Raw genomic sequence first — 14,967 nt, 5'->3', positions numbered from 1 at the left:
GCCTTGGGGACAACATGGCATCAGTATCATTGACTTAGGAGAACTTAACTGAATTGTAAAGCTTGGAGGCTTCTGGTGAGTTTTTTTTTTTTTTTTTTTCATTGAGCCCTTTTTCCTAACTACAGTGAAGTTACTAAATTAGGTAACTGTGGGAAATGCTCATTTCATTTAATAATATCATACTCAAATAATATTTTCATTAACGTTTTTATTTTCAAGTCTATGATATGTCTTTAGATCACAGGGTACCATGAAATCTCAAGATGAACATCCATGAAAATTTAAATGTTCTAATCAGTGTCACTGCATGAACATAGAACAACAGTCTTCCTCAACCCTTTGGATTCAAAACTTTACTTTTACTCAGCTTTATCCTATCTGTCATGTTCCCCAAACTCAATACTGTACTTTGCTCCTTCCAATTTTCTTATTTTGTGTGACACTTCGGTAATGGTCTGTCTTTGACCATGGTCTGTTTTTTGACCATGGATGTAAGAACCACTTTAAAGACTGCCCATAGCAATAATATATTGAGGATGATTATGTGTCAGGTCCCACGATAGACACTGAAATGATGAGGCGAACATGACATACACAATTCCTGAGCCTCTAGACAGAGATAAAGATAAACATACAGGTATATTTAATGTTGTCAATAACTGAACCCAATGTAGATAATACAGGAATTGAGAACATGTAGGAAAGGCACATATTGAAATTTCATGGATGGAGGAATGGCAAAAGCTTTGCAATTATGAAAGCCTCCTGTTGAAAATGACATTGAATTTGAGTCTGAGGTATAAATAGTAATTAGCCAAATAAAAGAAGTCATAATAAAGACATAAACACAGGGAGTAACATGCCTGGATGCCTCAAAGTAAGAGAAAATATAAGATGGGAAAAGAACTGAGTACATGTTCATGTGGCTGCAGAATAGTATGTTTGGGGGTGGAGAGAGATGAATACAATGGCTTTCAAGGAAATATAAAGGTAAACAGAAGCAAAATCCAATTTTTTAAAACAAAAATCACTCTTTAGCATTTCAACAAAACATCTTATTGCTAACAGACTCGCTTATGCTACGTGTCACAATCTTTCTTCTTCAAATCATAGCTACCACATTTAGTTTTAACTCTAAGATAATAAGGCAGTCCCATTCTCACTCTCTACACAAAGCAAAGCTTGAAAAAGTAAAAACACAGGTCTTCATGTAACAAGATAACAAAGAAGAACACAAAATTGGCAAGTGCCGTGTGTTACCATAAAATATTACCCACTCTTTAACCATCATTAACATGAGTTCCCTGAAGAGCAGATGTTGTGAAAATGATTTTTTTATGGTTTACTGTTAAATCATATCATAGATTCAATCTCAGGTAACAATTTTCAACAAGTTGAAGGAATAGAAAGTTCTACTACATGAAAAGCTCTTCTAGCAACTTTATATGTATGTTTATATATCTAATATAGTATGAAATCAAATATAAGACATCACTTGTTCTTTAATTTAATCCAAAATTGTCTTCAGGTATTCTTATATGGCCAGTTTAGTTATAGAACTAAATAAATATTTAGACACACTCTTCCAGGACCACTTTTTAAAACTTTTATCTTAGTTTGAGTAGGACAGGTGCAGGTTTGTTACACAGGTAAATTGCATGTCATGGGGGTTTGGTGTACAGATTAATTCGTCACCCAGTAAGCATAGTACCTGATAGGTAGTTTTCAGTCCTCATGCTCTTCCCACCCTCCACCCTCCAGTAGTCCCTTCTTTGTGCCCATGTGTAGCAATGTTTAGCTCCCACTTATAAGTGAGAACATGTGGTATCTGGTTTTCAGTTCCTGCGTTAGTTCACATAGGATAATAGCCTTCAGTTCCATCCATGTTGCTGCAGTGGACATGATCTCTTCCTTTCACAGCTGTATAATAGTCTTTGGTGTATATGTGCCACATTTTATTTATCCAGTCCGTGGGCATCTAGGTTGATTCCATGTCTTTGCTATAGTGAATAGCGCTGTGATGAACATAAGTGTGCATGTGTCTTTATGGTAGAATGATTGATATTCCTCTTTGTATATACCCAATAATGGAATTACGGGCTCAAAAGGTAGTTCTGTTTCAAGTTCTTTGAGAAATCGCCAAACTGCTTTCCACAGTGGCTATATTAATTTGCATTCCCACTAGCAGTGTATAAGCATTCCCCTTTATCTGTAACCTTGCCAGCTTCTGTTACTTTTTTTGCTTTTTTTGACTAATAGCCATTCTGACTACTGTGAGATGGTATCTCATTATGGTTTTGATTTACATTTCTCTAACGATTAGTGATGATCATTTTCTTCATACTCTTTTTGCCTGCATCAATGTCTTCTTTTGGATAATGTCTATCCAAACCCTTTGCCCACTTTTTAATGGTGTCGGATTTTTTGTTAATTTGTTTAAGTTCCTTGTTAATTTGTTTAAGTTCTTTATAGATTCTAGAGATTAGACCTTTGTCAGATGTATGGTTTGCAGATATTTTCTCCTATTCTGTAGGTTGTGTGTTTACTTCATCGACAGTTTCTTATGCTGTGTAGAAGCTCTTTAGTTTAATTAGGTCCCATTTGTCAATTTTTGTTTTTGTTGCAATTGCTTTTGGTGTCTTTGTCATATAATCTTTGCCAGAGTCTATGTCCAGAATGGTATTACTTAGGTTTTCTATGAGAGTGTTTATGGCTTTTGGTTTTACACTTAAAACTTTATCACAAATTGATTTTTGTATGTAGTGTAAAGAAGGGGTCCAATTTTAATCTTCTGCATATGGCTATCTGGTTATCCCAGCATCATTTATTGAAGAGGAAGTCTATTCCCTATTGCTTGTTTTTGTCTGCTTTGTTGAAGATCAGGTGTGTGTAGATATGTGGGTTTAGTTTTGGGCTCTCTATCCTGTTCCATTAGTCTATGAATGTACTGAAATTTGTTTTATGTGTCTGTTTTTGTAACAACACCATGCTGTTTTGGTTACTGTAGACTTGCAGTATAGTTTGAAGTCAGGTAGCTTTGTTCTACTGCTTAAGAATGCTTTGGCTATTTGGGTTATTTTTTGGTTCCACATGAATCTTATAATAGTTTTTTTTTCTAATTCCATGAAGAATGTCATTAGTAGTTTGATAGGGATAGAATTAAATATATAGATTGCTTTTGGCAGTATGGCCATTTTAACAATATTGATTTTTCCTATCCATGTGCATGGAATGTTATTCCATCTGTTTGTGTTACCTATGATTTCTTTCAGCAGTGTTTTATAATACTCATTTTAGAGCTCTTAAACTCCCTGGTTAGCTGTATTCCTAGGTATTTTTTGTGGCTATTAGAATGAGATTTTATTCTTGATTTGGCACTCAGATTTGATTTTGTTGGTATATAGAAATGCTACTGATATTTGAACATTGCTTCTGTATCTCTGTATCCTGAAACTTTGCCAGAGTTGTTTATCAGATCTAGGCATTTGGGGCAGTGACTATGGAGTTTTCAGATATGAAATCATATTGTCTGCAAACAGAGATAGTTTGACTTTCTCTATTCCTATTTTGATGTCTTGTATTTCTTTCTCTTGCCTGATTGCTCTGTCCAGGACTTCCAATACTATGTTGAATAGGAGTGGTGAGAGAGGACATCCTTGTCTCAGGCCAATTCTCAAGGGAAATGCTTCCAGCTTTTGTACATTCAGTATGATGTTGGCTGTGGGTTTGTCATAGATGGCTCTCATTATTTTGAGATATGTTCTTTCAGTGCTTAGTTTGTTTAGGGTTTTTAACATGTAAGAATGTTGAATTTTATCAAAAGTGTTTTATGCATCTATTGAGATGATCCTGTGCTTTTTGTTTTTAGTTCTGTTTATGTGATGGATCTTATATATTGATTTGCATATGTTGAATCAAACTTGCATCCAGGGATAATGCCTACTTGATTGTGGTAGATTAGCTTTTTGATGTGCTGCTTGGTTCAGTTTGCTAGTATTTTTTTTTTTTTGATGATTTTTGCACCTATGTCCATCAAGGATATTAGCCTGAAGTTCTCTATTTTCATTGTGTCTCTGTGCTGTTTTGGTATCAGAAAGAGGCTGGCCTTCTAGAATGAGTTAGGAAGGAGTCCCTCCTCCTCAATTTTTAAGAACAGTTTCAGTATTAATGGTGCCAGCTCTTCTTTGTACAGCTGGTAAAATTTGGTGTGAATCCATCTGGTCCTGGGCTTTTTCTGCTTTGCAAGCGTTTTTGTTACAGATTCAACTTCAGAGCTCCTTTTTTGGTCTACTTAGGGTTTCAGTTTCTTCCTGGTTCAATCTTGAGAGGTTGTATGTCTCAAGTAATTTGTCCATTTCTTGTAGGTTTTCTAGTTTGTGTGCATAGAGGTGTTCATAATAATCTCTGAGGGTTTTTTTTTTAATTTCTGTGTTGTCAGTGGTAATGTCCTCTTTGTCATTTTTGATTGCATTTATTTGGATCTTCTCACCTATTTTTTAAAATTATAGTCTAGTTAGTAGTTTATCAATCTCTTATTTCTTCTTTCATAGAACCAACTTCTGGTTTTGTTAATCTTTTGTCTGGTTTTTATGTCTCAATTTCATTTAGTTCAGCTCTGGTTTTGGTTATTTCTTGTCTTCTGCTAGTTTTGGGGTTTGCTTGCTCTTGTTTTTCTAGTTCTTCTACATGTGGTGTTAGATTGTCAACTTGAGATCTTTCTAACTTTTTGATGTGGGTGTTTAGTGCCCTAAACTTTCCTCTTAATGCTGCTTTAGCCATGTCCTAGAGAATCTGGTATGTTGTATCTTTTTTCTCATAAGCTTCAAATAATTTCTTGATTTCCGTCTTAATTCTAATTTTTGCTAAAAATACATTCAAGAGCAAGTCATTTAATTTCTATTCATTATTGTGTGGTTTTGATCCTTCTTAGCATTGATTTCTATTTTTATTGTGCTGAGGTGTGAGAATGCCGTTGGTAAGATTTCGAGTTTTTTGAATTTACTGATATTTGTTTTATGGCAAATTGTGTATTTAATTTTACAGTATGTGCCATGTGCAGATGGGAAGAATGTATATTCTGTTCATTTTAGGTGAAGAGTTCTGTAGTTGTATGTTAGTTTTGGTCAAGTGTTGAATTCAGGTCCTGAATATCTTTGTTAGTTTTCTATCTTGATGATCTAGCTAATACTGTCAGTGTGATGCTGAAGTCGCCCACTATTACTGTGTGGTTATCTAAGTCTCTTTTAAGGTCTCTAAGAACTTGCTTATGAATCTGGATGCTTCTGTGTTGGGTGCATGTATATTTAGTATAGTTAAGTCTGCTTATTGAATTGAACCATTTATCATTATGTAATGCCCTTCTTTGTCTTTTTTTGGTCATTGTTGGTTTAAAGTCTGTTTCGTCAGAAATTAGAATAGCAACCGCAAATTTCTTTTTCTTTTCCATTTGCTTGGTACATTTTTCTCCACCCTTTTACTTTGAGCCCATGAGTGTCATCGCACATGCAATGGGTCTCTTGAAGACAGCATACAATTGAGTCTTGCTTCTTTATATAACTTGCCACTCTGTAACTTCAACTGGGGCATTTAGCCTATTTACATTCCAGGCTAATATTAATATGTGAGGATTTGATTTTGTCATCATGTTGTTAGCTGGTTATTATGCAGACTTGATTTTGTAGTTGCTTTATGGTGTCAATGGTCTTTGTACTTAAGTGTGTTTTTGGGTGGCTGGTAATGGTCTTTTATTTCTATATTTAGCACTTCCGTAAGGATCTCTCTCTCTTTTTGTTTTTTGAGACAGAGTCTTATTCTGTTGCCCAGGCTGGAGTACAGTGGCACAATCTCGGCTCACTGCAATCTCCACCTTCTGGGTTCAAGTGATTCATCTGCCTCAGTCTCCCGAGTAGCTGGAATTACAGGCATGTGCCACCACATCTGTCTAATTTTATTTTTTTTTTAGTAGAGATGGGTTTTCACCATGTTGGCCAGGCTGGTCTCAAACTCCTGACCTCAGGTGATCCACCTGCCTTGGCCTCCCAAAGTGCTAGGATTAAAGGCATGAGCCATCTCTTATAAGGTATGTTTGCTGATAACAAATTCCCTTAGCATATGCATCTCTGAAATATATCTCATTTCTGCTTTGCTTATGAAGCTTAGTTTTGCTGGTTTGAAATTACTGATTGGAGTTTCTTTTCTTTTTGTTATTTTTTAGAATGCTGAATATAGGCCCCAGTCTCTTCTGGCTTGTAAAGTTTCTGCTGAAAGGTCCACTGTTAGCCTGATGAGGTTCCTTTTGTAAGTGACCCTCCCCTTCTCTCTAGTTGCCTTTAATATTTTTTCTTTCATTTCAGTGGAAGATCTGATGACTATATATCTTTGAGATGGTCATCTTGTATAGGATCTCACAGGGGTTCTCTGCATTTCCTGAATTTGAGTATTGACTTTTCTAGCAAGGGTGAGGAAACTTTCATGGATTATATCCACTACTATATTTTCCAAATTGAGCAATTTGGAAAATTTCTCACACTCTCTTTAATGAGTCCCTTTTATGACTCATTGGGATACAAACAAGTCATAAATTTGATGTCTTTATATGATCCCACATATCTCAGGAGTTTTGCTCATTGTTTTTACTTTTTAAAATTTTTTTTTGCCTGAGATAATTCAGAGATCCAGTTTTCAAACTCTGAGATTCTTTTCTCAGTATTCTATATTCTGCTGTTAATTCTTGCAACTGTATTATGAAATGTTTGTATTGAGTGAGCTAAAAAACTCACTACAAGAGTTTCATAATACAATCACAACCAGTTTGGTTCTTCCTTAAAATCGTCTTTTCCTCTTTCAGCTCATATATCATTTTATTTTATTTCTTAGAGTCCTTGGATTGGGTTTTGACTTTCTCCTGAATCTGATAATCTTTATTCCTATCCATATTCTGAATTCTATGTCTGTCATTTCAGCCATTTCAGCCTAGTAAAGAACTACTGTGGGACTAGCGAAGTCATTTGGAGGTAAGAAGACAGTCTGGCTTCTTGAGCTGCCAGATTTCTATGCTGGCTCTTTCTCATCTGTGTGGACTTACGATCCCTTAATGTTTGAAGTTGATGTCCTTTGGAATTTTTTGCTTTTATCTTCCTTGATGCCCATGGAGGTTTGTCTGTGGTGTAAGGAGGGTTCAGGAGACTGGCTTCAATTCTGAAAGATTTCAGCAGATCAGGGCTCAGGTCTGCACTCCTTGCCTGTGTGCTCTAACTCTAGGGGGCTTGTATAAAGGTCCTTACTTGGTTTTCTGGCCCCTCAGAGTTAGAAACCTGCTGCGCTGGAGGGGCCTAGGTGTTCCCAGTCTGCGGACCTCATCCCTCCAAAGGAGGGTGCTGGCCAAAGCGCTTCATCAGGTGGTGGCAATGGGTTCCATGCTCACTCACTCATGCTAGCAGCCATGACAGTGCATGGGGTGCACCTGTCTTGGCTGGGATGGATCACTGGCTGGGGTAGGGCACTTAGATTTTGCATGCACTGTATACTGGCAAAATATTTGGGGTTGTATTTTAGGCTATAATCCAATACATGGTGCTTAAGAGTATTAGCCAGTAGATAGTCTATTACTCTTCTGCATAGCTCTTTTGTGTTTTGGTGCAGTTGGCAGTATTGCTCTGTGGTGTAGATAGAGAAAGATGATCCCCTCACCTAGCCTGCTCCTGGACTTGAAGAAATCCGCTCTAATCACTGGCTCCATGCGCACATCTCTTTTGTTGGGTGTTCTGGTCCACCAGGTTCCCTCAAGCAGCGATCATGGTTGGCAGACAAGCTGTATCCTCTACCACCCTGTGAACCTGGGCATCTCACCTGTTTCAGTAACCTGAGAATGAGGGCTCTGCCCAAACCAGGAAGTCCCGCTCAACTAAAACGTGGGGTTAGGCGAGGGTTGCCTAATGTGCTATCTGAGTGTTTCTGGGAGGGAACACGGTGTTGCACATGCCCACAGAGTTAAGGCTGTAGTGAGATAACTGGACTGGAAGTTCTAACAGGTGTGACCCATCTGGCTATGAGAGGCAGGATCGGGTGAATATGCCCACTCTGCTGTCTGGGTGAGCAACAGAAGTGAGACCACTGGGCTAGAAGCTCTGGAAGGTGTGGCCCACCTGGCTATTAGTGGTGGGGTGAGTGACATACATCCTGCCATTTGGGTGTTTTCTGGGGCAACAGGAAGCTGTGGCAGAAGCCTTCTGTCACCACTAAGCTGGAAGCTGGCCCCGAGCCCCTTGTCTGACGAGGGAGCTATAGCAATCTTACTGTTCTCAGGCTCCACAACTGCAGCCTCTACTGGGGCTATTGCACTGGTCCCAATCTGTTCCAGGGACCAACGCTTGTAGAAGTCCCCTTGGACTTGACAGTTGCCAACCCAGAAAGTCTCTATGGCTCTCTGCCTCAGTTCAGAAACATGAGGGAGACGTGTGTGTGTGCCAGGGTGTTTCTCCCATTCCCAGATTTGCACAGGTCCTGTGGAGAGTGCGAATCCCCCAGGGAGTTCTCATTTACTCACAATTAACCTTGTTTCACGGTTTTGGGAGCTTCTTCTGGCTCCATATTGATCCCAAATAGGCTGCTGCCCAGCTTTGCTCCTCTCTGCCCTCTGTGTCCCTTTGCTGTCTTGACGGATCTCAATGTGGTTTCTTAGACAATTGGCTTGTAGGGTCAGTGTTCACTAGCCCTTTGTTTCTTCTCCGTGAGAGTAGCACACATGAGCTGCTTCTAGTCTGCCATCTGCATCCAATACCTCTGTGCTCATTTTATAAACTGTTGTCTGAAGGAAGTTTGCTTTTGATGGGAGGGGGCAGCCCTATTTATTTGAATTACTTCTTTCAAAATGATGAACTTTGGTTTTATATATTCAAATAAATATTTTTTTTCTCCTTTCTGCAACACTTTAAAAATATTTTATTGACTTTCGAGCATTTGGGGAAGTGGTAGAAATTAATAAGAAATTATTTTAAGTCTTTGGTTCAGTTACTGCTATGTTTTTTAAGAATAATATGTGGACTAGTAAACTTAAAAAGACACAATTGGTTTCTAAGGCAGAGTCAAGTTACTCAGTTTTATAACTTAAATTCCTGTGGATGTATCTGGCAGGGGCTAATAAAGCTTACTTTTACTATTTAATTTACTCCACAGACAAATTCAATGTGTGTATTTTACTGGTATAAATGGAGTTAACTTCTCTATATATGATCATTAGCATCTTAAAGCTGGGTTATTCTATTAAAAAACAAATTTCACATTAAGTATTTAAGTAGCATGGTTAGTTAAAATGAAAGGTTGTTTACAGTTTGGTTTTTTTTTTTTTTTTTTTTTGCAAAATTAGTAACTTCTGAAAGTGAGAAATACCTATAGAATTTTTTTTTAATCCAAACATTTTCATGGCCCATAAAGTAATGCCCTCATCTTCAAAAAAAAAAAAAAAAAAGTAATAATTCATTGCCAAAGTGGACCTCCTCTGATTCCTTTATTTTTCACATTCTCTTTATTGAGGTAGCTGACAATTTCTAGTCTCTAAAATAGGGCTCATTATTTCCAATATTCTCCCAGAAGACTTAAAAATATTCTTGATTTCAGAAAAAGAGATCAGAGATCACCTCCCAAAGTATTCCCCAGAACAGTAATTTAACTAGAACACATTTCTCCCCTAAAATACCTGGGAGGCAATATGCTTTAGTAGAGAAACACTAGTCTAGTTGTCAGGGGATGTGAGATATTATTTCAGGTTGAGAGCTATAGAATTTGTTTCTTCATCTGAATCTTTTTTTTTTTTCTGGTTTTTACCCTCATACGTTTTATTCAAGGAAGAGATTATTCCTAATTGTCAAAATAAGTTTGAAATGGTCCAGTAGAAATATCCACAAATATTTTAGCTTTTAGATAGGTGAATTTGAACAGATAGATGCTTAGTCTTTTTTTTTATCTTAACATGATTAAAAACTTTCTGAGATTTCAGAGTAACTATTTTCTGCTGCTCTGAGGCTTTCATTTCAGGATTAGCTTTTCTGGTCTAATTAATCATAGACACACAAGGAGTGTAGTTAATAACTATACTATGTGATTTTTTTTGCAAACAATTAAAAAATACCTTTTTAAAGTAGAGAAGAAATTTGTTAAAAGGACTTATTTTTAAAAATCACTTAATTCATGGGAAGATCAAGGGACAGTCTCAGAAGAGAAGAAAGAGTACATGGAGGCAAAAGTCATGCCGCAAAACTAGCCTGCCGAGGAAAACAGTAGCACCAGAGGAAACTAAAACAGCAGGTTGCTCCACTATGACTGCTTTTCTTGAAACTACATTTGGTGGCCACAACTTCTGCCTCTTTCTGATTCAACCGTCTCTGCTTCTTTCATCACTGGCTTCCAATTTGGAATCTTGGACAGACACAGACAGGTATCTATTTCTTTCTGAGTGGTGCTTGAAGGTCTCCTGATGAAATTGTAATTTTTGCAAACCATGAAACTGTCATTTTCTTCTCAATAGAGGAACAGTCCTGTTGCATGAAAACATCCAAAAATACATTTTGTCTTCATTTCTGGGCTGCTAGTGACCCATTAGGGTACAAACTACATGATGATGATGAAGTGACAATAGTTTGTAAGTCACTGAATGGTGTTTATATTATAATCTGACTTATATTTTGTATAGTTAATATGAAAAACATTTAAGTATGGTAAAGCAATTTAAGTTATAGGATGAATAATGTAAATAATACATTTCAAAGGCTTATTTTCAATTGACAAATAATAATTGTATATATTTATGGGGTACAATGTGATGTTTTTATACATGTAGGTATTGTGGAATGACCAAATCAGGCTAATTAATATATCCATTGCCTCAAGTTATCAAATTTTGCGTGGTAAAAACATTTAAAATCATTTCCTAGCTATTTGAAATATTTGATATATTATTTTTAACTGTAGTCACCATGCTACACACTAGAACACCAGAAAACATTCCTCCTATCTAACTGAAGGTTTGTACCCATTGACTAATGTCTCTTCTGCCTATATCCACTCTCCATCTTGGCCTCTGGTAACCATCATTCTACTCTACACTTCTATGAGTATCACTTTCTCAGATTCCACATATAAGTGAGATCATACAGTATTTGTCTCTCTGTGCCTGGCTTATTTTACTTAATATAATGCCCTCTAAGTTATTCATGTTATCACAAAGAACAAAATGTTCTTTGTTTTAAAAAGATGAATAATATTTATTGTACATATATCACACTTTAAAAATCTGATCATCACTCATTGATAAACACTTAGGTTATTTCCACATGTTGGCATTTGTGAATAAAGCTGTAATGAACATGGGAGTGCAGACATCTCTTTGACATACTGATCTCAGTTCCTTTGGGTATATACCCAGTAGTGAGTATCATATGGTAGTTCTATTTTTAGATATCTGAGAAACCTCTGTACTGTTGTCCATATGGCTGTACTAATTTAGAATCCCATCAACAGTGTATAAGGGTTCCCTTTTCTACACATCCCTGCCACCACTTGTTTTCTTTGATCTTTAATATAATAGCCAGTCTAATACGTATATCATTGTGGTTTTAATTTGCATTTCTCTGATGATTATAGATGTTGATATTTCTTTCATATATCTGTTGGTCATGTTTATGTCTTCTTTTGAGGGATGTCTACTCATTAATGCCAATTAATGTCTTGCCAATTAATATGGTTATTTGTTTTATCTTTATTGAGTAGTTTGAGTATCTCATACATTTTGGAATATTAGCCTCTTATCTGATCTATGCTTGGCAAATATTTTATCCCCATCTGTGGGTTGTATTTTACTCTATAAATCATTTTCTTTTCTGTGCAGAAGAGTTTTAGTTTGATGCAATCCCATTTATCTATTTCAGTTTCCAATGCCTGTGCTTTTCGGGTTATATTCATGAAATTACTGCCCAGACCAATATTAAGAAGCCTTTCTCCTATGTTTTCTTCTAATAGTTTTAGAGTTCCAGGTCTTATATTTATAACTTATTAGTCCATTTTTACATTGCTGTAAAAAATACCCCAAACTGGGTAATGTATAAGTAAATTAGGTTTAATTGGCTCACAGTTTTGCAGGCTGTACAAGCATGACTCCAGCATCTGCTTCTGGGAAGGGCGTCAGGAAGGTTACAATCATAGCGGGAGGGAAGTGGAGATGGTGTATAACATGGCAAGAGCAGGAGCAAGGCAGGGGTGGGGTGCCACATTCTTATAAAAAATCAGATCTTTCAGGAATATGGAGCAAGAACTCACTCATCATGAGGACAGCCACAAGCCACTCACAAGGGATCTACCCACATGACCCAAACACCTCCTGCCAGGCCCTACCTCTAATACAGGGAATTACATTTCAACATGAGATTTGGAAAGAACTAACATCCAAACTATATCAATTCTTTAGTCCATTTTTAATTGATTTTTATATAAGGAGTGAGATAAGGCTCCATTTTCATCACCTATATGTGAATACCAAATTTTCCCCAACCTCCTTTTTTTTTTTTAAAGAGAGTGTCCTTCCCATTGTGTGTTATTTGTACCTTTTTCAAAAATCAATTGACTGTAGATGTGTGGGTTTATTTCTGGGCTTTCTATCCTATTCTATTGGTTGATGTGTCTGTTTTTATGCCAGTATCATGCTGTTTTGATTACTATAATTTTGTAACAGATTTTGAAATACCATAAACTGATACCTCAAGCTTTGTTCATAGGAACAAATTTCAGTGAATCTGAAGATCACGTTAGGTAGTATGGACATTTTAATGATATTAATTATTATAATTCATGAAAACAGGATAGGAAAGATACATCCTGGCTCAATAAACATAATAATTCCATGAGCAATAGCAGCCTTAGAAGAGAAAATGCTGCTCACCTATTTTTCATGTTGACTAGATAATAAATGGTATTCTTCTTCCTTAAGTTTTGCCATAATAACTTATTTGAATTGATATTGAGGTCAAATATAAAAATAGCATATTACTTTTCATTCTGATTGTAATTATATCTTATTAGATGGTAAAATGTCTACCTTTTAGAGACAATTTATTTACTATTTGTTGCCTTTAATAATGAGATGATTTTTCTACAATCAGATAATAATATATGTCATGTGCACAGGTAAAAATTAAGGCATGACATGACTATTATTGGTACTTTTTAATAAATAATATAACATCTTTTCTACAGCAGAGCATTAGGAAAAGGAATGGAAGGCTGAAGGACAAGAACACTGGAAGATTAAATAGGATTAAAAGGGACTTCCTATTTTTCTATATCCAAGACAAATAGAAAGAGATATAATAAGGAATTATAGAAAAAGAAATTGAATTTCTCTTCTACTAATTCGACTTTTTGAAAAAGATAGTGCCTTGATCAGAAATAGGCTAGATGAGTGATTGCCACCATATAATTCATTTTCTTGGATAGATGTTAAGAAAACCAGTCAAGACATAGCACCTAAAGGAAAAAAGGGAGAAAATGATTTTGAAAATATTCAGAAGAAGAAAGAGAAGTCCTAAGCTTTGATTTTTGGAGTAACTTATCATTGAGGTCACTTCTGCTCCACTACGGAAATAAAGTACCAATGGATTTAGAAAACAGATTTTGCAGGCTGAAGTCACTTAAAATTTTTAAGTGTCTAAATATGCAGTTTACTTTATTATATAGACTTTTCTGTTATTCAGAGTTTATAAAATGCTTTATAAAAAGGGGTTTATTTTCTTTTCAGTTCTTCCCAGAAATGCTGAGAAAACAAAAATATGAAAACTAAAGCAATGGAAATTCCACAAAATTAATTTGCTGAGTGTTTTTCAAACTTATAAATATAGGTTTGTGACATTTGCATTAATGCTTTTGAGATTAAGAGGAGACTTCCAACTACAGTTAGAAACCATTACACTTTGAGAACATTGATTGAGAGGTGATAAAACGTGATGTGTGTTATCAAAGAGCAGAGCCTTCTCATGTGGAAATGCTGGGACAGCAAGAGTAGGAGAACAGACTAACCACTAGATTCAGGGTTAGGCCTTCAGAAAGCAACCGATATCCCCCAACCTGCAGAAGTCTGTTTTCTTGTGTTACTCAGTGAACCGGTATCTTGTATTTTCCTGGTATTCTTAGGTGGCCATTATTGCTGTTGTTCCAGCTGTGATACCGAAAAGAAATAGCAAAGTTTTTGCCTTCAGAAAGCTCTCAGTGACAACCAGGTCAGCTAAAAGACATAATGACGTGATGTGCATTTGCCTTTCCTTTTCTATTAGTGTCTGTGTTAGACTCCATCCCGCTATCATCTGGTTCACTACAGAACTTAAAACTACTTAGATTTGAATCCCTTAAATTCTCATTATCTATATATTTTATTGTCTTATTAAAGAATGTTGTTGTCAACAGGTTTTACCTTTGACTAAGGAGTAAACTGGCGTTTAAATGCAGCATTGCAAGTCCTTAAATTAACATTCTAAATATTATTCTACCAATTAGCAAACCAGAATATTTCATTTTATAGAAAATTTTTGTATTGTATTTCTTCTTATACTCTAAAAAACAACAACAGCAACCCAAACCTGAGTTAGTAGCCAAATTTTTGGCTACTCTTGTTGAAGTGCAGAAAAAATCCCAGAGACTGCAAGACTGTTCCAAGGAAAGTCATAAAGTATCCTGTCTCTGTTTTATAGAAAACAAGGGCCAGTAAGTTTAACAATTCTTGGTATAAAATTTAGGGAGTAATTATGTCCTTTATTACTATTTGGGGTATAATGAGATGCACAGAAGTACTATGTATAATTTTGTATTTAAGTCTGTGACTTAGTTATAAAAAGTACTCTTCTGTTACATTTTCCTCTGGAGTCTATTGTCCTTCTATGATAAAGCAAATAAAGCCTATTATACTTTAACAATGAGTATCCTAAGGTT

This window comes from Hylobates moloch, unplaced genomic scaffold (assembly GCF_009828535.3).
Source record: "Hylobates moloch isolate HMO894 unplaced genomic scaffold, HMol_V3 SCAFFOLD_10, whole genome shotgun sequence".
NCBI classification, from domain to species: domain Eukaryota; kingdom Metazoa; phylum Chordata; class Mammalia; order Primates; family Hylobatidae; genus Hylobates; species Hylobates moloch.
This window is presented reverse-complemented; position numbering follows the sequence as displayed.